The 26,042-nt window shown below is 44.0% G+C and overlaps 1 protein-coding gene across 2 annotated transcripts in view; it reads left to right on the forward strand.

Moving 5' to 3' along the window:
* The window catches only part of SPIN1 (spindlin 1), a 1,077,469-nt gene that overhangs the window by 161,540 nt on the left and 889,887 nt on the right, over window positions 1-26,042 (forward strand). For both annotated transcript variants that reach the window (XM_044064286.1, XM_044064285.1), the window contains exon 2: window positions 10,371-10,471. The gene's annotated coding sequence lies outside the window, so the exon portion shown is untranslated. The remainder of the gene's footprint in view (window positions 1-10,370; window positions 10,472-26,042) is intronic.

Below are 26,042 nucleotides of genomic sequence, written 5' to 3' on the forward strand. Positions count from 1 at the left end.
GCTAGGCCTCCTGCAGCCATGTCTATTAAGGCCTTTGCCAGGGCTAAAGCAGCCAAAACTGCTAAATCAGTGCCTGTTAAGCCCCCCTCACACAGGCCCAGTTCCAGTTCTCAAATGCTTACTCTGGCAGAGGATCTCATCTCTTTAATTAGTGGATCCCAATCTCACCCAGACAGGGCCTCTCAGCCTCCAGAAAAGAGACCTAGAGCAGAGCCCCCAGAGCCAGTGTCCTCAGATGATTCCTCTGATGACTCAGACATTACAGACCCATCCAGAGGCTCCTTTTTCTACTTATGAAGATTCTGATGCTGAAGAATCTATTCCATCTGCCTCTCCACCAGAGGAAGTTTCCTTTGGGGAAACCTTACATGCCATGAGAGAGCAATTCCAATGGCAGGGACAAGATTTCTCAGATTCAAGAAAAAGGCTTAGGACCTTTCTACACTTACCGCAACATAGGCCCTTAGCTATACCTCCTGTTCTGCCTGTTGTGGATGATGCATTTAATGATGTTTGCACTGCTCCTGATACTTTACCTCCAGCCCCTGCCAAACCAGATAGGTTTTACAGGGTACCGGACACTCATCACTACCTATACAAGGCCCCACTTGCAGATCCTGAGACTATCTCCCAGGGGCCTAAGGCAGTAGCTTCGACCTCAGCAAAAAAAACCCTCCCTTCTGAAAGGGAATCCAGGTCCTTAGAGAGATGGGGTAAAAAAGTTTACACCTCTGCTACTCTCTCAGCTAGAGCTTTGAACTGTCAGTTTCATATGATCCAATACCAAGAGTTTGCTTGATCATTTAACTAAGAAATTGTCCTCTGATGACTCCTTAGATAAGAAATATGTTTTAGAAATGGTGAATAACATTCAGCAGGTTAGTAACCATTCTTTAAAATGTGGCTATGATGCACTGGAGGCTTCATTTAGATCAGCCATGACTGGCACAGTTATAAGAAGGCATGCATGGTTGAAAGAACAGGTCTTGCCGGATCATGTTAAAACAAAGCTGTTAGATGCTCCTATGGATAAGGCCAGTCTATTTGGTTCTCCTGCTCAGCAAGTAATGAAGAAAATGGAAGAGAAGGCAAAATCTGTACAAACAGTTAAGGATTTCTTACAGGTTCAGCCCCAAGGTTTAGCAGGAACTGGCCTTCCAAAATTGGTCCTTTCCAGACTCCTCTAAATCTCAGAGAGGCAGGAATAGACGTTCCAGAGGCAGAAATCAATCCAGAGGAGGTGCCTACAGAGGACGCCAGTGGCAAGGCAATAACCAGCGAGGCACAGACACAACCACTGCCACTGCAACAGGACAATCACAGTGACTTGGCTCTGACACCGCCTACCAGGGAACAAATAGCAGCACCCTTAGGCGGAAAGTTAGCCTTATTTTCAAAAAATTGGCACTATCACAAAAGACAAGTGGATTTTGCAGACCATAGACCAAGGCTACAGGTTTCACTTCCACACCTTACCAGTAAAAAGAGGAATGCCAAACCTACCTCAAAATCAGAAAACAGAAGCTCTAAAGCAGATAGCTCAATTAACAAAGATGAGAGCTGTGGAAAGAGTACCACCAACAAAACAGGGCAAAGGATTCTACTCCAGACTCTTCCTAGTACCAAGAAAAGAGAAAAGTTGGAGACCTATTCTCGACCTGTCCGCCTTAAACACATTCATCATTGTCCCAAAATTCAAAATGCTGACCCTACAGCAACTTCTTCCCATGCTGGGCAAGGAGTGTTGGCTGGTAACTCTAGATCTCAAGGAGGCATACCTGCACATCCCCATACGACCAAATTGCAGAAGATACCTCAGATTTCTTGCAGGATCAGAGCATTATCAATTCTCAGCATTGCCCTTTGGCTTATCTACTGCGCCCAGAGTATTCACAAAATGCCTGGCATCAGTAATCGCTCATTGCAGGCTACAGGGAATCCAAATTTATCCATACCCGGACGACTGCCTGATACAAGCGGACAACAAAAGCAAGCTGACAAAAGACTTACAAAGAGTCATTTGCTTACTACAAGCCCTGGGATACACAGTCAATTTAAAAAAGTCAAGACTGATACCATCCCAAACAAGAACATTCTTGGGTGCGGAATTGGACACAGTAAAACGGATGGCATTCCTAACTGCAGAAAAACAAGAACAACTCCCTCTTTACTTCTTGGCATTAACAAAGCAGAACAAACTAACAGCAAGGAAAGTACTGCAGGCCTTGGGCTTCATGGCATCATGCATAATCCTGGTCCCCCATGCCAGACTGCATATGAGAAAGCTACAGTGGTACCTAAAGAATTTATGGTCTCAACACAAGCACAGCTTAGAAACCGAAATACCACTAATCCCATGCCTGAAACAAGAGTTCCTATGGTGGGCTCAAGCATGCCAGTCAAACCCAGGCTTGCCCTTCCACAACTTTCAAGCAAGCCAAACCATCACAACGGACGCCTCAGACCTAGGTTGGGGGGCACACATGCTGGACAAATGCATACAAGGATTATGGACTCCAGACCAGCTGCACCTGCACATAAATCAAAAAGAAATGCTGGCAGTAAAACTAGCAATCCAGAATTTCAGACCATTCCTCAAAGAAGGCCATTTAATGATAAGGACAGACAACACCACAGTCATGTGGTACATCAACAAACAGGGAGGCACTCATTCATACCCCCTATGCAGAATGACTCTGGACCTTTGGAATATGGCTCTGAGCTACAGCATCCAGTTACAGGCAATATTTGTACCGGGAAAAGAAAACATCCTAGCAGACATGTTAAGCAGAACTACCTCGGATGCTCACGAATGGATGCTACACCCCCGGACATTTTCAAGGCCATCACAAAGAAATGGGGAATGCCACAAATAGACCTATTCGCATCCCCACTCAATCACCAGCTCAAGAAATTCTGCACAAGGACATACCACCCACTTGCATGGAAGGTGGACTCTCTATCCTTCAGTTGGAAAGGCCTGACAGCATATGCATTTCCACCTCTTCCTTTGATGCACAAGGTACTACTGAAAATCAAAGAGGAATGTCCAAGGATAATTCTGATAGCTCCAAATTGGCCAAGACAACACTGGTATCCATTGCTGAGGAGCATGTCTCGGGGGAGAACGTGGACACTACCCCTGATGCCTTTGATGTTAACTCAGAACGACTACAACATCATGCATCCAAACCTAAATCTGTGCAACTGACTGCCTGGAACATCACATAACAGCAACTAACCCAGATTTATCCCAAAGGGTTAAAGACATTATCCTTGAGGCCCGCAGACCTTCAACAAGAAGGAACTATGCAGGAAAATGGAAAAGGTTTGTCATTTGGAGTACTGAAAGAGGAAAAGATGTGTCAAAGATAGATATTGCTAACATCCTGGAGTACTTGGCAGAGCTTCTCCATACAGGCCTGTCCTATTCCTCCAAGATACAAGCATCAGCTATTTCTGCAGAATACAGCTTCGATCCCCCTGTCTTCTCACATCCTCTACTCAGGCAGTTCCTCAGAGGAATCAAGAATGTAAAACCTCCTAGGAAACCACCATTACCAGCATGGGACTTGAACTTTGTGCTAGAAAAATTGACACTCCCTCCATTTGAACCAGCAGCAACAGCAGATCTTCAACACCTATCATGGAAAACTGCTTTCCTACTGGCAATTACTTCAGCAAGAAGGGTTTCGGAACTACAGGCCTTAATGGCAGTACAACCCTTCCTAATCTTCCATCAAGATGGTGTCCATGAGAACTAATCCTACATTTATGCCTAAGGTGGTATCCAGAGTGTCTCTAAACCAGGCAATCCACCTACCTACCTTCTTTCCCAATCCACAGAACAGGGGGGAAAGACTGCTGCATACCTTGGATGTACATAGACAGTTGCGCTACTACCTGGACAGGACCAAGGGCAATAGAAAAACTGACCAGCTTTTAGTAGCTTATGCGACAGGAAGGGAGGGAAAAGCAATTTCCAAACAGACAATCTCCAAGTGGATAGGAAATTGCATAAGATTCTGTTACTCCTACCATGGAAAGCAAATTCCACAGAACTTAAGACCTCACTCTACAAGGGCTACAGCCACTACCACAGCTTTCTTACGAGGAGTGGCTACCAAGGACATTATTGAGGCGGCTACTTGGACCTCCGTGCATACATTTGCCAAGCATTACAACTTACCTCTATACTCTAGATCCCGAGCAGGGTTTGCCACTGCTGTATTGCAAGGGATCCTAACTACACCATAATTCTTCTTCCTCCTCGCCTAGTTTGGCTATGGTATTCTACCCATTTGTTAGGACTGCAGATGCATCCTTGAAGGACATAGTACAGTTTTGTACCTACCATAAATGTAGATGTCCGAACAGGATAGCATCTGCAGTCAGGATTACCCACCCTCCTTCCCCTCTGTGGTACTCCTAGGGTATTTACCCTCCTAATAGCTAGCTAGGGGGGAACTCTTATGGTGTATTTGTTTGTATATATGTACATACATGCTTATTTTTTGGTGTTTGCCTACTATTTTTTTGGAAACATTGGCATTTATCCAAAATTTAGTTTTCCAAGAGGCAACTGGCATCTGGGGCAAGAAACACTGAGGAAAATGGCGTCGGCTGATGCCTTTATACCCGAAGACCAGCAGAGATGACGTCTGGTGAAGTGCGACACCAGCCGAGGCCAGACCCAGACTTTGGAATCCGGCCGACCGAAGGGCTGCCTGACGACAGGACAACCCATTTGTTTGGACTGCAGATGCTATCCTGTTCGGACATCTACATTTATGGTAGGTACAAAACTGTACTTTATGTACTTACCATAACTTTAGATGTTTGGGATCCATCTCGCCTACATTCCCAATAACCCACCCTCCTTCCCCCTTCCTTGGAGATCAGAGGATATCAGAAGGTCTGAATCCTGTTGTTTCATCTTGAAACATCTGACAATGTTATATAAACAAGTTGTGCATGTGTGCATGAATGTGGACAAACAAGATCTGGGGGATTAGTGGTGGTGCATCCTGGGATAAGAAATAGCTCAGCCAATAAGAGGCCTCGCTCTATAGCATAGCGTGCAGAGTCGGAGCCGAGGGATCGGCTCCGAGCCCATCAGTATTGAATGTAGGCGAGATGGATCCCAAACATCTAAAGTTATGGTAAGTACATAACTAAAAGTTCCATAGCATTTGAGTTTATAAATTCTAGGAACCTTTGGGCTAGGGTGTTGGAGCTAGAGTAATGCTCCCAGTCTATGTTTGGGTAGTTGAAGTCGCCCAATATAATGGTGTTTGGAGAGACCTTCATATTTTCCAGTGTTCTCAGGAAGGCCGAGTGGGGTTCCTGGGTTTGGGAGGGTGGTCTGTAGCAGGCTATAAACTGGAAGGCAGTTTTACCAACTGTTAGTTGCACATGGATAGTCTCTGATGCTTCGTGCTTTGCCACCAACCTGGAGGTGTGGGTATCTTTGAATATTGATACTCCCCTCCTTTTGTGGTTCGGTCCAAGTTTTGGGACCGAAAAGCATGGTATGAGGTATAACCTGGTAGTGCTGGGGTGCTCTCAGTTAAGATTCGCGCCTCTGCCATCTCAGCACATTATAATACTGAGCTACCCCTTTCCTCTCTTCCTCTGGTCAACCAGTTCCTGAGAATTTCAAAAATGTAAGACCCCCAAGGAGGGCTCCGACTCCAGCCTGGAACCTTGACTTTGTATTGGAAAAACTTCTCGCCATCACTTCAGCAAGAAGAGTGTCTGAATTGCAGGCTCTTATGGCCGTGGAACCCTTTATCTTCCAGGTGGACAGTGTTTCCCTCAGGACTAACCCTTCATTTTTGCCCAAGGTGTTGACTAGTGTGGCTTTAAACCAATCCATTCATTTGGCAACCTTTTTTCCCTAATCTTCAGAATAAAGGGGAAAGGATTCTGCAGTCCCTGGATGTGCACAGGCAGTTTAGGTTCTATCTGGATAGGACTAAACCTTTCTTACCACAGGGGCAGAGAGCAAGGCCATTTCAAAGCAAACCATTTCTAAATGGATAGCACACTGCATCCATTTCTGCTACAAACACTATGGGAAACCTACCCCACAGGGGATCAGAACGCATTCCACTAGGGCTACATCAACCTCTACAGCATTTCTCAGGGGAATCCATACCAGGGACAACCCTGTAAACTGCAACCTGGAGCTCTGTACACACCTTTACCAAGCATTACCACTTGCCTATCTTTTCTAAATCCAGAGCTGGATTTGCCACAGCAGTCTTACAGGGCCTGCTTGCCAGCCATAATGCTTCTTGACTGCCTCCACTCATCCTCAGCTTTGGGAATTAACCCAAATGTGATGACTGCAACAGTGAGTACACTGTAACATCTACATTTATGGCAAGTGTACACAACTGTACTTTCTTCCTTATGGCAACACAAAGAAGAAAGTAGCCTTTGCCACCACAGCAAGCTGCTAAAGTGCTTCAGCTGCAGATGGGTGACTCTGCTGTGGCTGTTTGTTTCCTCAGACTAGTCATCTTTTTCCATGGCTGCCTCTGATGTAGGTGCTACAGCCACTGTAGTCCATGGGTTACACGCCATTTGTGGCTGCTGCAGTGCCCTTGGGCAGCTGAGAACCACTTTATTATGTCCTTGGAGACTGTGCAAGGAATACCTCCTGGCAAAAGTGGGTTTTCTTCCTTAGAAATTCCTAGCAAAAAGATGAAAAATTTTAGATATACATTTTCTGTTGTCTTACTGTCTTACTTTAGACCGGAGTGATTTATTTTGCTAAGCTTTTGGTTTAGTACAGGCTGTAGACCCTTCCAGTGCTGCTGTTTCTGGTAGAGAAGAGGCCTTCATTTTCTGAATAGATTCAAGATTTTGAGCCACAAAATGTTTATGAATAGGCAATTTTGTCTCTTTTTTTTTTTCACCTCAAGTTTTTTATTCTGATTTTGGGAATAATGTGGCTTTGGGAGTGTCTTTTTGAAAGTTTTCTTTCAAAACCATTTCCAGAAAGGTTTGCTGCAACTATTATTTCCTGAACTTGACACCAGTTCCTGAAGTTCTTCCAGTATTAAACTATGTATTTGTCATAGCCTTTAACTTGCCTGTTGAGCTGCTGGACCCCCCCCCCCCAACAAGAAAGCAGATTGTATAAAGTTCATCACTCTTACAAGTTTTATATTTCACCTCCAGATCAGAACAAAAATCAATTTATTTTTGTTAATCTGGTTAATGCTACTCCCACACCTTCTGAAGAGGGTTGGGAAGAATTTGACGGCGGTGGTTTGTGAATTACTTTAGAATTTTCATTTATATGTTTAAGTTTATGCTTGCTTCTTTTGAGAACACTTAACTTTATGGCCTCTTTCCCTTCTGAGGAAAGAACAGCATTGTGTAATCCAGTTCTTTGTGTGCTTAAGTGGCAACTCATTCTTTGAAATGTGCTTAAAATTTAGATGATGCCCCTTCCAAGGCTGCCTGCCTCTGGAACAGTTGAGGAGGTTTGGTTGGTTGAAGCTGAAACTGAATCCTCCTCTAGCTAGAGAGGTGATCTGGGGGATACGTCACTTTTTTTCCAGCCTTCCCTGAGTGTATCAAGGGGTTTTCATGCTACGTCTACAGCCTATTAGAAAAAAAAACTAAATAGAAACTTCTAAAAAGCAATGGCAGTGTGCCAAAAAAAGTGCTCCCCCCCCACAAAGGGACAGTCTTGCAAGCCCATCTTCAACCTCTTCCATGCTGACATACCTCCCTCCCAAAAATCTGAACCTTAGTTTCTGTCTTTGACAGCAATTTCAGACAGCTGGGTTCTAAAAGTGACTAATCACATACAGGTGATAATGGGAGTCCTCCCCTTCTCAATGCTAATCCATCAGATTTAATTCCTCTAGACGAGTTTTGTTCAAAAAGGTTTATGGTGCCAAAGATGATGCATGGAGGTCGTATCTGTGCATGTCCTTTCTAGACCAGTTTGTGATGGTGCTCTAGTTTAGAATGTTCTCAACTTATTGCCTCTCATTCCCCATTTGATTTTTCCGTTGACTTAGCATTTAAAAGATGCTTGTCACAGTTCTATAACTTCAGGTTTTAAGGTTTTCTGTTATTGGATCGCACACTTAGTCCAAAAATTAATGCAGGGAACTATCTGCTGCTCCAAGTGTACTATTCACAAAGTTTCTCTGTTGATAGCTCACTGCAGACTAAAAACATTCACATTTTTTTCTTATTTAGACAACTTGTTTATCTTTGCAGTCTCTCTTTCAAGGTGTCAGGAATCTTACTTGCTTTGGAGATCTGACAAAAACTGATATTCCAGGAGAACATAAACTTTCTCAGGATTGTTTTCCTGTGGCGTTTCCTCAATACTTTATTTCATAGAGCTTTTCTTCCATGGAAAACTTGGCCTTTTAGATCTTTTCCTGAGTTTCTCTTATCAGACTACTATCTCAGGAAGGGAAGTTTTTATAATTCTAGATCTCATGGGCATCTAAGATTGTCACGATTCCTCTGGCAGTGTTGTTGTGTCTTTCGGCTTATCCCGGTTAGGGGTCGCCACAGCGGAACTCCAGTCTGCTAATGTTTTGGTAGTGGATTTTTACATGCAGAGTTACCAGCCCTGACGCACAACCTTCAACGAAGTCATGCCCATTCACGCATGCCTCCACACAGAAGACGCTGTAGCTGAGAATCGAATGCAACAACGTCTTGCTGTGAGGCGACAATGCTACCGCAGCATACTCCACTTAATTCATTGCTACCTAAAATTTATATGGTTCTGCATTCCTGTTTTTGGTTTGTGAGAAGGGAAATTCTTTGGAAAGACCAGTTTATTAAAGTTTTGGTCTCCCATTTTTCCCTCACAGCAGTCTGTACAGATGCCTCAGACATTGCTTTGGGAACAAAGTGCAGAGTAAAAGAGATGTTGGCACTTTGGCAGAATTGAGAGCATTTTTTAATCATCTGTGGTTCCTCGGACCATTAGTGTTTACAGGCAACAACAATGTGATGTGCTACATAAACCAGGTTTTGGGGGGGGGGGGGTTAGATCTTACCCTCTGTGTGAACTATCCATGCTAACTTGGGATTATAGCTTTACAGGCATCTTTGCATATGTTTTTGTGAGAGACAAGCAGAGGTGGACCAGGACCAGACCCTCATGAATGGGAACTGAATGGAGTGTCAGGAATTGATCCAACTGTGGGAGAACACAGTTGCGACTTTTTTTGCATCCAGTCGCAATAGACAATTGACAAAATTCTGCTGCATGACTCCAGTTTTACAGGTTTTCCTACATGTTTTTCTTTTCTTTGGACATCAATATTCCAGTGTACTTTTCTAACCTTTCCATTAATACCCCAGGGTCATTTGGAGGATTTAGGACTCCAGAAGTCATTGTGCTTGACTCCCTTCTGTTCCAGGCAAAAGTGAATGTTTGCCATTTTCACTGCTGCATTGTGTAACCACATTGTAATTAAAATGTAGGCCCACTAATGAGGCGAGCTGATTCTGACTGCCCATAATGCTTTGCATGTATATTGTTGCTCAATACCTACCATAACTTCATTTTCTGGGTGTGGTTACAGTGAAAATCAAACAGCACACTAAAAACTATTCACATCTTTTTCATTAGGACCGCAATGGGAGAAATGAAATAGTAAAAAGATGCTTCCAGATCCATTTTAAAACTTCAGCTAAAAGGTCTCAAAGCAGTATATTTTTCTCACAAAGTCAGCCCCAGTATTTGGTAATAAACCGTATTCTGAAAACGGCAGGTTGACAAGAGCATCTGATATAAATATTAGTGATAGTATTTAGTAAATAAAAAAATGCACTAAAATTTGTGTGTGGAACGGGCTCCCCTAGGGTGGCTTGTTTGCTAGAAGTGACTTCTGCAGCTAATTGATGGTCCTATGAAGCCTTAGTGCTACTTTCCCTTGGTGTGGCAAGAAACTACTTAACTCTCTACGCTCTGCTGATTTCCCTGTAATCGGCAGACAGATTGCAGGTGTGGGATGGAATCGGAGCTTTTGGAAAACTGGCTGGCTGTTGTAACCTGGGCAGGATATAACCCAAATAGCAAAAGACGTCTCTTCAGCAGTGAGGAATTCGAGCATCTGCTGTTACGGTAAGTGCAGTTCACACTGCTGTGCACTTGTCATGGGCCCGAGATAGCTCTTCATTGTATTAAGTACATAACTTTCATTTTTCTAGAGTTTATGATGCATCTCGTGTACAAATTTGTAATGTATGCATTCTCCCAACACTTGGTCGTAGGCTGTATGACTAGTTGTTTCTGCATTGCTTTATTTTCATTTTAATTCACTATTGGACTGTTGGTTTTAATATCTATATTTATGCTGTTTTTAATACAGGTATGTCTTTGGCATCTTTGTGGTTGTCAGATGTCGATAGCTGGATGTTTACATGAATGCTACACTGCATCTCAGTCAGATGCTGAGAAACTGGGTTGGTGGTAAGTTGCTTTATGTTCTTTAGTAAAAAAATAAATTAAGTAAATAAATAAAATCCCCATTACTAGTGTCTCCAAGGTGTTAGGCTTGGAAAGTTAACCGAAATAAGAGTAACTGATCAAAGTGGGTTGAGAAGTGGGGAAATGATTGATTTCCTTAATTGTATCTTGGAGATAGTTTTATAGATGTACTCGAGATTGTCCTTAGATGTACTTGTATCAGTTGATTTCCCTGAAAAGGTTAGAGATGGGATTGTAAAGATATAGGCTATAGTCGATTGGTAAGAGGTGTGAAAAGTAGCTGAAAGTTAGGCTTCTGTTCACTGATTTGTGTTAAGCAGTCTGATTTCCGTATCAGTCTGTTTGCTGAGGTGTTGTGCCGTGTCCATTATGGGGAAACTAACTCTAAAATAATCTACCATACATCCTACTGTTTTTTTTGTTGCTGAAACTATAAAAAGCTTACTCCATTTTAATTACTGAGTTTGATTTGTTCCCTACACTTTATACTTCCACTGTCAAATTTCAGATATTTTATTTTCTTTATAGTTCTGTTCCTTGATTTTTGAACGTATTCTGGTAATGTCCATGGAGAAATAAGCCATTGTTTTGCACATAGAGTACACTTAAGGAGGAATCTTTTTAATTGCCTTCCCTGTTTAGTCGAGAATTAATGTTGGTTTTCCTCTTAGTGTTGCGAGAGGACTAAAACCTTTTGTTTCTGTCTAAGCTTTCTAAAGAATACCATTATGAGAAGTTTTCTGGATTAAAAGGTTTAAATATTTGTGTGTATACATAGTACATGAAATCCTCCTTTGTGCTTTTGGGAGCAGGTGTTGGAGCAAGATGCACTGCATAGGTGGAATTTACTTTCACCCCTACTCTTACTTTTCTACTCGGCAAGGAGGTTCCAAGAGTGGAAGCAACAGTGAGGACAAGTTCCTTCATGTCTGCTTAGTGGCAGAGATCGTCTCAAGAGTTTCTCCCCCAGAAGAGTTCTGTTCCTCTGGTTCCAACTCTGATACAGAACTAAATTTTATTGTTTGCAGAGGCTCTCTGTGTCTGCTGCTCCTTTAAGTAATTTCCCAGCTGTGGTGGTCTGATGTCGTTTTACCAAACATTTGTGTGGACTCATCCTACTTACTTAACTTTTTCACTGATGAGAGGACTTGATACTAGATGTACATTGAAGCATCCAGGAGGCAGGCAGCTAGAACCTCATTCATTCATGGTACTCTTTTTATTCTTAATTGTTTTTCCCGACGTTTGCTTTTGCTGGTCAGGAGGAGACAAATGCTCTTCGTGTTTCACTGTTGCAGTTATCTGCTGGCAGGTAGCCCTCAGTTGGCCTGATTATCAAACTCTTGGGTCCTGCATCGGTTGCTGTCTTATCTTCCATGACGTCAGGTAGTCAGGGGTATAAAGCATGCAGCCGACACCATTACATCAGTCTTTTGGGCTGTGCGGTGCCCAAAGCAGAAGCAGTTTGCAAGTGCTGGTCGGCCGACTCCTGAAATTTTCGTTTTTGAGTTTCAGAACCAAAGTCTTCAACAAAGCCAAGTACCCCATTGAGGATCCTTTTTCTTGCTTTAAATTGATGTCAGTAAAAGTTAACAGTTGTATTACATGTGGAAAGCAAATACCTCAAAGATTTTAATTTGTACTGCATTCCTTGATTAGGCCCAGACCACGACGTCTCTCGCTGTCGGGTTTGTGCCTTATTCAAACCTCAAACTATTCGTCTGTTCATTTTTGCATCTAAATATTTTGGTACTTGGTTCAATTATCCAGAAATGGCTTCAGTAAGCCACCCGACTACTGACATTCTGAAAAAAACGCAAAGATAAAGACTGAGACAGACTGCATAGGTCCAAAGCTGCCGACAACGCTTCTGTTAAGCTAGTCGCCAGTTTGCCAGTACTCAGGAGCTTTCGCAGCCCCTGATACCTGCTACTTCGAATGGGTCTCAGTAGAGGCCTGCGAATCTGAAGTCCTGCCTGCCGTGAGATGATGCTTCGACTATGGAACCCGCGGATCTCTATCTTGGGTGGGACCGGAGCCGCTGTGCAGGCACCAGTTTCTGAGGGTGTATTCAGGCCTACTGACATGCATATTACACCGCCATCATCTTCTTCAAGGCTTAAGACTCGATCCACGCCTAGAAGACTGATGCCCAGACCTCATGGTCAGGCCCCTATGCCTAAAAAACAAATAAGAATGGCCGAAGACCTTATTACTCTAATCAGGGGAAGCCACCCTTCTCCCTCTGAGACCTAGAACTGATTTTCCTTCTAATTCTTCTGATCGGGATTCTGAAACTTATGATGTTCTTCGTGTTTCACTGTTGCAGTTATTGCATTTGGGTAATCTTGCTGGCAGGTTGCCCTCAGTCGGCCTGAATTCCAAAGTCCTGCGTCGGCTGCTGTCGCCCCTTCCCTGACGTCAGGTCGTTAGGGGTATAAAAGATGCGGCCGACGCCATTTTCTTTTGTCTTTCTTGCCTCGTGTTGCTCGAAGCAGTTAGCAAGTGCTGGTTGGCCGACTCATGAGATTTTCGTGTTCGAGTTTCAGATCCGAAGTCTTCAATAAAGCTAAGTACCCCGTTGGGGAAACTTTTTTTTCTTGCTCCAGACTGATGTCAGAGAAAGTTAATAATTGTATTTCTTGTGGAAAGCAAATACCTCATAAGGACTTTCATTCTTACTGCATTCCTTGCCTAGACCCTGATCACAACGTTGCTGGTTGTCGGTTTTGTGCTAGATTTAACCAACGCACTAAGCGTCAGTATGATTTTGCTTTAAACTATTTTAGACGCCGGTTTAATTATCCAGAAATGTCGTCAGATAGCCATCAGACTACCGGAGGTCACAAAAAGCGCAAAGAAAAGGGGAGAGAGAGACAACAGAGGCCCAAAACCGACGAAATTTCTCCTATGCCAGTCGCCGGTTCAGTGAGGTGCTTTCGTAGTCCCTGACGCCTGCTACTTTAGAGTCGCAGCCCGCTACCGACTCCCACGTGGAGTCGACCATGCCACTGGAAACTCAAGGTATTGGAGCCTCTGATACTATTCCTTCAGATGGGTCCGGAGCCGCTGAGCAGGCACCAGCTTCTGAGGGGTGTTTTCAGACCTAAATATCTTAACATTAAGCCAACCTCAGCTTGCAAAGACTAAAGCACCTTCTAAAGCAAAGAAACAAACTCAAAAGCTATGTGGACAGGCCTCGATGCTCAAAATGACCGAAGACTAAATTACCTTGATCAGGGGTTCCCATCCCCCTCCTGATAAGCCTAGGCAAGAGATATTGACTATGAATCATCAGATCAGGTTTCTATTTCTTCTGATTCCTCTTATGATCAGGAATATTCTCTTTCCCCCCTATGAGGATTCTGATGCTGAAGAATCTATGGCTTCAGCTTCTCCTGTAGAGGACTATTCTTTTGGGGAAACCTTGCATACCATGCGGGAGCATTTCCACTGGGAGAGCCAAGATTTTTTAGAATCTAAAACGAGGCTCAGGGATTTCCTTTTACTACCTCAGCACAGGCCACTAGTCATCCACCTGTGTGATATTGTGGATATGTTTTCGGAGTCTAGTCTTACCCCTGACTCCTTACCTCCAGCTCCTGTTAAGCCTGACGGATATTACAGGGTTCCTGACTCTCATAAATTCCTTTTTAAAAACCCTGCTGCAGACCCAGAAACTATTTCACAGGGTCCCAAAGGAGTTGAGGCTTCCGCTGCAAAAAACCCTACCCCCTCTGACAGATTCTAGGGCACTGTATAGATGAGGAAAAAAGGTTTACACATCTGCAACCTTGGCTATAAGGGCCTTAAACTGTCAGTTTCATATGCTCAAATATCAGCAACATATGTCATGGCATTGCTTAAACAGAAAATGTTGTTAAACTCTGTGCAGAAAACAGGGAAATGCAGGATTTATTGCATGCAGCTGAACAAGTTGGAAAGCATACTTTGCAGTGTGGTTTTGATTCTTTGCAGGCCTCCTGCAGGGCCGCAGTTACCGGTTCTGTAATTAGGAGGCATGCTTGGTTAAAAGAACAAAATCTGCCTGATCATGTCAAAGTTAAATTATTAGATGCACCTTTACAGCATGATACTTTGTTCGGTGTTGAGGCAGATGAGGTGTTAAAGAAAATGGAGGACAAAGCTAAATCTATGCAAACTGTCAGATTTTTTTACAAGTAAAGCCACCTAGGTTTAGTAGACACTGGCCTACAAATAATTGGTTGTTTCCTGCGTCAGACAGACCTCCAAAGGGGCAGATCCAGACGTCCTAGAGGCAGATCCCAGGCGCAGGGTTCCTGCAGATAAAAACAATGGGGTGCTTCTACCTCCAAAGTTGGAGAAGACAAATAACCATACAGAAAACAGTCCAATGACTTCCCCCTGCCTGCACCAAGCAGTTATCTCATGGCAGCGCCCTTAGGGGGAAAACTAGCACTTTTTTCTCAAAATTGGCACGTTATAACCCAGGACAAGTGGGTTCTAAATATTGTGTCACAAGGGTACAAGTTCCATTTCCATACCCTGCCAAAGGCAAACGGCTGGCCAGATCTGCCAAAAATCAATGGGCAGAGGCACAAAAACAAGTCTCAACCCTCATGGACATGAGGGCCATTCAACAAGTACCAGAGCAAGAGCAGGTACAAGGATTTTACTAGACTGTTCTTGGTACCCAGAAAGGACAAGACCTGGAGACCAATAGTGGACCTATCTATTCTGAACACATTCTGGATATACCAAAATTCAAGATGATTACTTTGCAGCAGCTTCTGCCCATGCTGGGCAAGAACGCTTGGTGGCTCTAGACCTAAAAGAGGCATACCTGCATGTCCCAATCAGACAGTTATGCAGAAGATACCTCATATTCAAGGCTGGCTCAGTGCTTTACCAATTCTCTGCACTGCCCTTTGGCTTATCTACTGCGCCCAGGGTCTTTACAAAGTGCCTGGCACCAGTAATTGCATTCTGCAGACAAAAAGGTATTCAAATATATCCTTACTTGGACTGTCTAATTCAAGCAGAACACAAGGACATTCTTCTACAGCATCTGGCGTTTGTGAAAAGACTTCAAACATGCCTAGGGTACACAGTCAGCGAAAATAAATCAAAACTAGTACCCTCTCAAAAGATAATATTCCTGGGTGCAAGCTTAAATACAACTGCCCAGATGGCTTATCTCACGCCAGACTAACAAAGGCAACTTGACTACCTATTTCAAAATATTGGCAACAAAGGCCCAGTTATCTGCAAAAAAAATTCTGCAGGCTTTGGGCTTCACGGCATCCTGCATCCTACTAATTCCATATGCAAGACTGCATATGAGGAAACTTTAATGGTACATAAAAAGTGTTTGGACTCAACATTGCCACAGCCTGGAAACAATGATTACTCTTATTCCCTGCCTACAACAGGACTTTCGTTGGTGGGCAAAGGCTTGTCACCAAAACAAGGGACAGCCATTCACATTACCCCCAGCCAGGCAGACACTAACAACAGATGCATCAGATTATGCCTGGTGGGCCCACATGGTAGGAAGATGCATTCAGGGCACATGGTCCTCAACCCAAATGCATCTACATAGCAATCAAAAAGAGATGCTAGCTGTTCAGAATGTCCTGACAGCCTTCAAGGACCTACTTCATCCGGGACAACTACTGATAAAGACAGACAACACCACGGTCATGTGGTATATAAACAAGCAGGGAGGCACACATTCTTGCCCCTTTTGCATACTAGCCATGACTTTGTGGGACACAGCATTAACTTACCAAGTACATCTGCAGGCACAATTCCTGCCAGGAAGGAAAAATACTCTGGCAGACTAAGCAGAAACCTCATGGATACCCACGAGTGGCAGCTGGACCCACAAGTCTTCAGCATGATAACAAGGAAATGGGGATGCCTGGACATAGATCTATTTGGCTCCCCTCACAACTACCAGCTAAAAAGATTCTGCACAAGGACTTATCACAGACAAGCATGGAAAGTGGACGCTCTTTCAGCTGGAAAAACCTATCGGTATATGCCTTTCCTCCTCTGCCTCTCCTCCCCAGGGTACTCCTAAAGGTCCGACAGGAAAAGCCAAAAATTATACTGATTGCCCCAGACTGGCCCCTCCAGTACTGGTTTCCAATCCTAAAGAACTTGTCTCAATGCCCAGCTTGGACCTTACTTCAAATACATAATCTACTGTCCCAGCAAAACAATCGGATCCTGCACAGCCAACTCAGGACTTTAAACCTGGCAACATGGCGGATAATGTAGTCATACAAAACACACCTCTCAGTAAAGCTGTGATGGATGCCATTTTGGAGGCCGGAAGGTCTAGTACTAGAAAATTCTATGCTGGAAAATGCCTTTGCCATTTCGGCTCATTGCAATAGAGCCACCAATCTTTTCTCATCCCTTATTAAAACAGTACCTCAAAGGAGCCAAAAATTTAAGGCCTCCAAGGAGATCACCAATGCCTGCATGGGACCTCAACTATGTCTTGGAAAAACTCACTCTGCCTCCTTTTGAGCCAGCTGCTACTGCTGATATAAAGTTTTTATCTTGGAAAACAGCTCTGCTCCTAGCAATAACTTCTGCAAGAAGAGTTTCAGAGCTACAGGCACTCATGGCTGTGGAACCTTTTATCATTTTTATCCAGACAGGGTCTTTCTGAGGACAAACCCAACATTTATGCCTAAGGTGGTGTCCAGTGTGGCTCTTAACCAAACTGTTAATCTGCCAACTTTTTATCCAAATCCACAGAATAAGGGGGAGAGAATTCTGCATTCTTTGGACGTATACAAACAGCTTAGATTCTACTTGGACAGAACCAGAGTTTTCAGAAAGACAGAGCAATTACTAGAGACATATGCTGCAGGATCACAAGGAAAGGCTCTCTCAAAGCAGACCATTTCAAAGTGGATAGGCCACTGCATTCATTTCTGCTACTTACACCATGGCAAGCCAGTGCCTAAGGGCATTAGGCCACATTCAACCAGAGCTGCAGCCACTTCAGCAGCCTTTCTCAGGGGGTACCAACCAAGGACATTTTAGAGGCTGCTACTTGGAGTTCAGTGCACACCTTTACAAAGCACTGTCATCTGCCACTCTACTCTAAATCCAGGGCAGGCTTTGCCACTGCAGTTCTACAGGGCCTCATAGCCGCTGCTAATGCTGTTTAGTTCCAGCCTTCCATCCATAGCTTTGGGACTCAACCCAGATGTAATGACCAACAGTGAAACACGAAGAATATAGTACAGATGTTCTTCATCTCACATTGCTGCAGTCCTTACTTATGGGTAGTCCGCTGTCCTCGGTCGGCCCGAATACCAAAGTATTAGGCTGACGTCGGTCATGGGCGCCTAGATCTGACATCAGAGCGTCAGGGTATAAAGGCGCATGACCGACGTCATATCCTCAGTCTTTTTTGCCGCATTGTCCGATGCAGAAGCAGCGTTGCAAGTGCCGTTCGGCGTTCTGAAATTTTTCGATGTTCTTCATTCCACATTGCTGCAGTCCTAACACTTGGGTAGTCCGCTGTCCCAGTCGGCCCGAATACCAAAGTATATGGCTGACGTCGGTCAAGGCGCATTAATCTGACGTCAGGGTACAAATGCGCATGACCGACGTCATATCCTCAGTCTTTTTTGCTGCATTGTCCGATGCAGAAGCAGCGTTGCAAGTGCCGTTCGGCGTTCTGAAATTTTTCGTTTTCGGAGTTTCAGACCGATACCAAGTTGGGCTAAGTACCCCGTTGGGGAATATTTTTGTTTTTTCTTGCCTCAGTTACTTACCGGATGTCAGAAAAAGTGAATAATTGTATTTCTTGTGGGAAACAGATACCGCATAGGGATTACCACTCGCTTTATATTCCTTGTTTGGGACCGGAGCACGACGTAGTCGGGTGTCGGTTTTGTGTTGGTTTAATAAGCGCACTATAAAACGGAGGTTAGATTGCGCTAGGTTAGTCTTTGGCAAGAGGTGTAATTATAATATGCCGTCGGATGTTCCGACGCCTGCTTCTACTAAGAAGCGCAAAGACAAATCTTTAAAGCCTAGGCAGGATGATTCGTCTGTTTCGGACGCCGGACCTTTAGCAGCTACAGCTGAACAGGTGGATCCGGCTGAAGTTTCTGTTGAGTCCCAGGGGGAAACTTTGATTTTACAAGATGTGGCCTCTCAGGAGGCAGGTCAGGCTGAAGGGGCCTCTCAGGTTACTATTCTCCCTTCTATGCCTAAGGTGGTTAGGCCTTCTGCTACTGTTTCTAAGGCTCCTTCTAAGGGCAGGTCTGTTTTGCCTTCCTCTGGTGTCAGTTCTGGTTCTTCAGGGTCTGTGCCTAAAAAGCACATGCTTAAAATGGCAGAGGATTTGATTACTTTAATTAGAGGTTCTATGCCCCCTCCTGATAAGAGGCCCAGGATGGAGCCAGAGTTGGAAAGTTTGGAGCAGGCCTCAGATGATTCAGAGTCTTCTACTGAGGACATTCAAGATTTCCCTCCTTATTCTAATTCTGATACAGAGGATTCCACTCCTTCTGCTTCTCCTCCAGAGGATTTTTCATTTTCAGAAACTCTGCATTCCATGAGGGCGCATTTTAAGTGGGAGGGACAGGATTTCTCTGATTCCCGGAAGAGGCTTAGGGAGTTCTTGTTTTTACCACAGCATAGACCCTTAGCTATACCTCCGATTTTGGATGTTGTTTCAGATGTTTTCTCGGAAGATTCCCTTAATCCAGATTCAGTGCCTCCTGCCCCAGTTAAACCGGACAGGTATTACAGGGTGCCTGAGGCTCATAAATATCTGTATAAGAGTCCTAGGGCGTTCCCAGAAACTATTAGTCAGGGGCCTAAGGGTGTTAGAGCCTCTGTTGTTAAGAATCCGGTTCCTCTGGATAAGGAAGCTAGAGCTTTGGATAGATGGGGTAAGAAGGTGTATACCTCTTCTACTTTAGCAATGAGAGCTTTGAACTGCCAGTTTCATATGTTGAAGTATCAGAATTTCCTCCTTTCTCAGCTAAGATCTAAAGTGGATGCTTTGGCAGAGGGCATAGAGTGTAAAGAATTGCAGGATTTAGTGCATGTTTCTGAACAGGTGGGTAAGCACTCTTTACAATGTGGTTTTGATGCTTTACAGGCTTCTTCTAGGGTGGCTGCCACTGGTTGTTATTCGTAGGCACGCCTGGCTTAAGGATCAGAATTTGTCTGAGCATGTTAAGTCTAGAATTCTGGATGCCCCTTTGCAGTCTGAAGTTTTGTTTGGTCCTCCTGTGGAGTCAGTCTTAAAGAAAATGAAGACAAGGCTAAGTCTATGCAGACTGTTAAAGATTTTTTGCAGGTACAACCTCCAAAGTTTAGTAGAAATTGGCCTACTAAGGGGTGGACGTACCCTTCTTCTGATTCTCAGTCTAGGGGTAGATCTAGGCGTGGTAGGGGCAGAGCTCAGAGTACCTTCAGGCCGAGACAATGGAGTTCGCCTGCTCAATCTGCTGGTGAGGGCAGGGGCCAGTCCTTTCGTAAACAGGCCCAATGACCTGCATTTTCAGCTGCCAGATTCCTCTTGCCTGGCAGCTCCTTTGGGAGGAAAGTTGGCTCTTTTCAAGCAAAATTGGCATTTAGTCACCCAGGACAAATGGGTATTGGACATTATAAACCGAGGTTACAAGTTCTATTTCCATACCATGCCTCCTTTCAAAGGCATGCCAGACGTCCCTCCTCTGCAAAGGATAGAGGCTCACAGACAAATTTCTTTACTTCTTCAAATAGGAGCTATACAGCCAGTTCCTCTGTCAGAAGTGGGCCTAGGATTTTATTCTCGCCTGTTTCTAGTTCCAAAGAAAGGATACACGTGGAGACCAATTTTGGATTTATCTATCCTCAACACTTACCTGGACATTCCAAAGTTCAAGATGCTGACTTTACAACAGCTTTTACCTCTGTTGGGAAAAGATCACTGGATGGTTACTCTGGATCTCAAAGAGGCTTACCTTCATGTTCCTATCAGGCCCAGTTGCAGGAGGTACCTGCGCTGGCTGGAAATTTACATTATCAGTTCTCTGCATTGCCCTTTGGCTTATCTACTGCGCCCAGAGTGTTCACAAAGGTTCTGGCTCCAGTGATAGCTTTTTTCAGACTGAGAGGAATACAGATTTATCCTTATTTGGACGACTGTCTGATTATTGCACAAGAAAAGGACGAACTTCATCATCTACAGTATGTGATGGCGGTGTTAAGATGCCTAGGGTATTCTGTGAACGAAACAAAGTCCAGTCTAGTACCCTCTCAGGACATGTGCTTTCTGGGTGTGAGACTGAATACAGCTTCCCAGATGGCTTTTTTGACCCCGGACAAACACAGAAGCCTTTCTCTTTATTTCCAGCAAATGTCTCTACGGTCCAGGCTGACTGCAAGGACAGTCCTTCAAGCCTTGGGGTTCATGGCATCTTGTATTCTGGTGCTTCCCAATGCCAAATTGCATATGAGGAAGCTTCAATGGTATCTCAAAAATGTGTGGACACAGCACTGCCAAGATCTAGACACTGTCATTCAGATAATACCTTGCATTCAGAAGGAGTTTTTGTGGTGGGCTCAGGAATGTCACCTAAACAAGGGACTCTCTGTGACCCGGCCAGAGGCGAGTCAGATTCTAACGACAGATGCCTCGGACAAGGCTTGGGAGCACACCTCAATGGAAAATGGGTGCAAAACACGTGGCCTGTCAAACTCCAACATTTGCATATCAACTTGAAGGAAATGTTAGCAGTCCAGTTTGCATTGATGGCTTTCAAGGATTTACTTCGTCCAGGGCAGGTGTTGATTCAAACAGACAACACTACTGTCATGTGGTACATCAACAAGCAGGGGGGAACCCATTCTTACCCTCTTTGCAGGCAAGCGATGATTCTGTGGGAAACTGCTCTCAATCTACACCTCAATCTTCAGGCAAGGTTTCTACCAGGAGCACAGAACTCCTTAGCAGATGCATTGAGCAGACAAATAGTGGATCCTCACGAGTGGAAATTGGATCCTCAAGTATTTCAACAGTTGACAGGTGTTATGGGGAACTCCAGACATAGATCTGTTCGCTTATCCACTAATTTACCAGTTGCCAAAGTTTTGCACAAAAATGTTTCATCACACAGCTTGGAAGGTGGACGCTCTATCTTTCAGTTGGAACAATCTGCATGTATATGCCTTTCCACCTCTGCCTCTTCTTCCCAAGGTACTTTTGAAGGCCAGACAAGACAAGCCAACCATGATTTTGATAGCACCGGATTGGCCTCGACAACACTGGTACCCACTACTGAGGAGTTTAGCCGGACCTCCATGGCCTCTGCCTTTGATTCCGCACCTTTTGTCACAAGAGGACAGTCACTTCCTCAATGTCAAGATTCAGTCTCTGCATCTAACAGCCTGGCATATTCTGTTTTAGACTCTGGAGGGTCTCAGCTTCCACAACAAGTTTTGAATGTTATTTTGGAGGCCAGGAGGCCTAGTACCAGGAAAGTTTACGCTGATAAATGGAGGAGATTTTTTATTTGGAGCAAAGGAAAGGACTTTGATGTCTCACATGATTTAAGTGTTGCTCTTCAATATCTTACTGAGTTATTGGACAAGGGTTTGTCTTTCTCCTCAATAAAGGTCCATGCTGCAGCCATTTCTGCTCACTGATTGCGACCCTCCTTTATTCTCTCATCCTTGGTTTAAGCAATTTCTTAGAGGGGCAAAGAATATAAGACCCCCACGTAGAGCTCCTACTCCTGCTTGGGATCTCAATTTTGTGTTGGAAAAACTTACTCTACAACCTTTTGAGCCTGCAGCTACTGCCGAGTTAAAGTATTTATCATGGAAAACTGCTTTTTTGTTGGCCATTACCTCTGCAAGAAGGGTTTCTGAATTACAGGCCCTCATGACAGTGGAGCCTTTCCTGATTTTTCATAAGGATAGGGTATCTTTGCATACTAATCCTTCCTTTATGCCTAAAGTGGTTTCTAGTGTGGCCTTAAATCAAACTATTCATTTGCCTACTTTTTATGCAAACCCCAAAATAAAGGGGAGAAAATTTTGCATACTTTGGATATTCACAGGCAGTTGCGTTATTATTTGAGCAGAACCAAGGAGTTCAGACAGTCTCAGCAATTGTTTGTTTCTTTTGCTTTGGGTTCACAGGGTAAACCTGTTTCAAAACAAACTATTTCTAAATGGATTGGGTTTTGTATTTCTTTCTGTTATTCCCATCATGGTAAGGAGATTCCTGCTGGAATCAGGCCTCATTCCACTAGGGCTACTGCTACTTCTACGGCCTTTATAAGGGGGGTATCTACAAAAGACATTTTGGAGGCAGCTACTTGGAGTTCAGTGCATACCTTTTCTAAACATTACCACCTTCCTCTTTATTCTAAGTCTAGGGCTGGATTTGCCACTGCAATTTTACAGGGCATTTTAGCGCCCCTAATGCTTTATGATTTTACCATCCTCCCTTTCCCGTTGCTTTGGTATTCTACCCATAAGTAAGGACTGCAGCAATGTGAGATGAAGAACATAGTACAGTTTTGTACCTACCATAAATGTAGATGTTCAAGATCCACATTGCTGCAGTCCAATTTACCCTCCCTCCTTCCCTCTGTAGTTTGACTTGGTGCTATGCTTTAGGTGATGGTTGTTGTTGGGCATGTTTTGGGAGGTATTCTGTTTTTGGCTGTGGCCTTCTGGGTTGGCCTTCTGACATCTGGGGCATGTATTCTGTTTGGTTGGCCTTCTGACATCTGGGGCAAGAAAAGACTGAGGATATGACGTCGGTCATGCGCCTTTATACCCTGACGCTCTGATGTCAGATCTAGGCGCCCATGACCGACGTCAGCCTAATACTTTGGTATTCGGGCCGACCGAGGACAGCGGACTACCCATAAGTAAGGACTGCAGCAATGTGGATCTTCGAACATCTACATTTATGGTAGGTACAAAACTGTACTTTGTGTACACTTGCCATAAATGTAGATGTTAGAGTGTATTCACTGTTGCAGTCCAGGTTACCCACCCGCCATCCCCCTTTCTTCTGATGGAACCTATGTGGTTTATTTGCTTGTAGATGAAGGTAAAATTTATATTGGTGAATGTATTTACATGATATAGATATAGATATATAAATTGGCTACCCTTTTAGGGGGCCAATCAGTGGGCAGAGGCCCAGAAGCAAGTCATGTCCCTCATGGATATGGGGGCTATTAAGCTAGTACTAGAAAAGGAAAAAGGACAAGGGTTTTATTGAAGACTTTTCCTGGTACCCAGAAAAGACCAATCATGGCATCCAATTCTGGACTTATCCATTCTAAATACTTTCCTGGACATTCCAAAATTCAAAATGCTGACTACAACAGCTACTGCCTATGCTAAGCAAGATTGCGTGGTTGGTAACTCTAGACTTGAGGCATACCTGCGTATCCCAATCGGGGAATCTTGCAGAAGATACCACCGCTTCAAAGCAGGCTATTTGCATTCCAGTTCTCTGCACTGCCTTTTGGCTTCTCTACTGTACCCAGGGTATTCACAAAGTGCCTGACACCAGTAATTGCATTTTGCAGACAAAGAAACATTCAAATTTATTCATATCTGGACGATTCTCATTCAGGCAGAGGACAAGGACACTCTTGGTCAGCATCTGGCGTTTGTAAAAAGGCTTCTAACATATCTAGGGTACACCATAAAAGAAAATAAATCACAAATGGTACCCTCTCAAATTACATTCTTGGGTGCAAGCTTGAATACAACTGCCCAGATGGCTTACCTCATGCCAGACAAATTCAATTGATAACATACTTCAAAACAAGTGGCAACAAACACCCAGCTATCTGCAAGACAAATTCTGCAGGTTTTGGGATTCATGGCATCCTGCAAGACTGCATATGAGGAAACTTCAGTGGTACTTAAAAAGTTTATGGAGTCAACATTGTCACAGCCTAGAAGCAATGATTCCTCATATTCCCTGCCTGTAACAGGAGTTCCTTTGGTGGGCAGAGGCATGTCACCAAAACAAGGGGCTGTCATTCTACCCCCTGCCACCCAAACCCTGACTACAGACGCATCAGACCATGCTTGGGGGGCCCATCTGGCAGGGAGATGCATTCAGTGCGAATGGAGCCAAAATCAAATGCATCTACATATCAACCAAAAAGAAATGCTAGCTGTACAGAATGCTCTGACAGCCTTCAAGGACTTACTTCATCCAGGACAACTACTGATAAAGATGGACAACACCACAGTTGTGGTACATAAACAAGCAGGGGGGTACCCACTCCTACCTCCTTTGCAGACTAGCCATGGCCTTGTGGAACACAGCCTTGACTTGCCAAATACATCTTCAAGCTCAGTTCCTGCCAGGAAAGCAAAATACTCTGGCAGACTACCTAAGCAGAAATCTTATGGACCCAGAGGAATGGAAACTGGATCCACATATCTTCAGCATGTTGACATGAAAATGGGGGAGCCCAGACATAGATCTATTTGCCTCTCCCCAAAACTATCAGTTGGACAAATTCTGCACAAGAACTAATCACAAAAAAGCTTGGAAAGTGGATGCTCTATCCTTCAGCTGGAAAAACCTACCAGTCTATGCCTTTCCCCCTCTGCCTCTACTTTCCAAGGTCTTACTAAAAGACAGGAAAAAAACAAAAATGATTCTGATTGATTATGATTGATCCGGACTGGCCTTGCCAACACTGGTACCTGCTCCTAAGGAATATGCCACACCTTCCTCCGTGGTACTTGACTCAGATACCTCATCTACTGTCTCAGAAATATCAAATTCTGCACATTAAGCTCCAAACTCTGAATCTTGCAGCATGGCTAATCAACTAATTTCACCAGTCACATCTGTCCATAAACCTGTGATGGATGTCATTTTCGGGGCTAGAAGGCCTAGTACTAGAAAATTTTATACTGATAAATGGAAGAGATTTTGTGGTTGGAACAAAGCACAAGGAATAGACATAGCAAAGCCCGATATTCCTAAGATTTTGTAATATTTAACTGAGATGCTTCACAAGGGCCTATCTTTCTAAAATAACAATCCATGCCTCTGCCATCTCACCTCATTACAACGCAGAGCCTCCTCCCTTTTCTCATCCCCTGCTAAAGCAGTATCTCAGAAAGGCCAAAAATTTAAGGCCTCCCAGGAGAGCACCGACTCCTGCATGGGACCTCAATTTTGTGCTGTAAAAACTCACCCTACCTCCTTTTGAGCCAGCTGCTATTGCAGATATAACATTTCTTTCTTGGAACACTGCCTTTATGTTAGCAGTGCCTTCAGCTAGAAGGGTTTCAGAACTACAAGCTCTCATGGCAGTGAAGCCTTTCATTATCTTTTACCCAAACAGGGTGGCCCTCAGGACCAATCCTCCTTTTATGCCTAAGGTGGTATCCCATGTGGCTCTTAACCAAACGGTTCACCTGCCAACTTTTTTCCCAAATCCGCAGAACAAGGGGGAGCGAATTCTGCATTGATTGGATGTACACAAACTACTAAGATTCTACTTAAACAGGACAAAATCTCTTACCAAACAGTTGG

The sequence above is a fragment of the Protopterus annectens genome, chromosome 2.part2, assembly GCF_019279795.1.
Source record: "Protopterus annectens isolate FY-2018-M chromosome 2.part2, PAN1.0, whole genome shotgun sequence".
Taxonomy (NCBI): Eukaryota; Metazoa; Chordata; order Ceratodontiformes; family Protopteridae; genus Protopterus; species Protopterus annectens.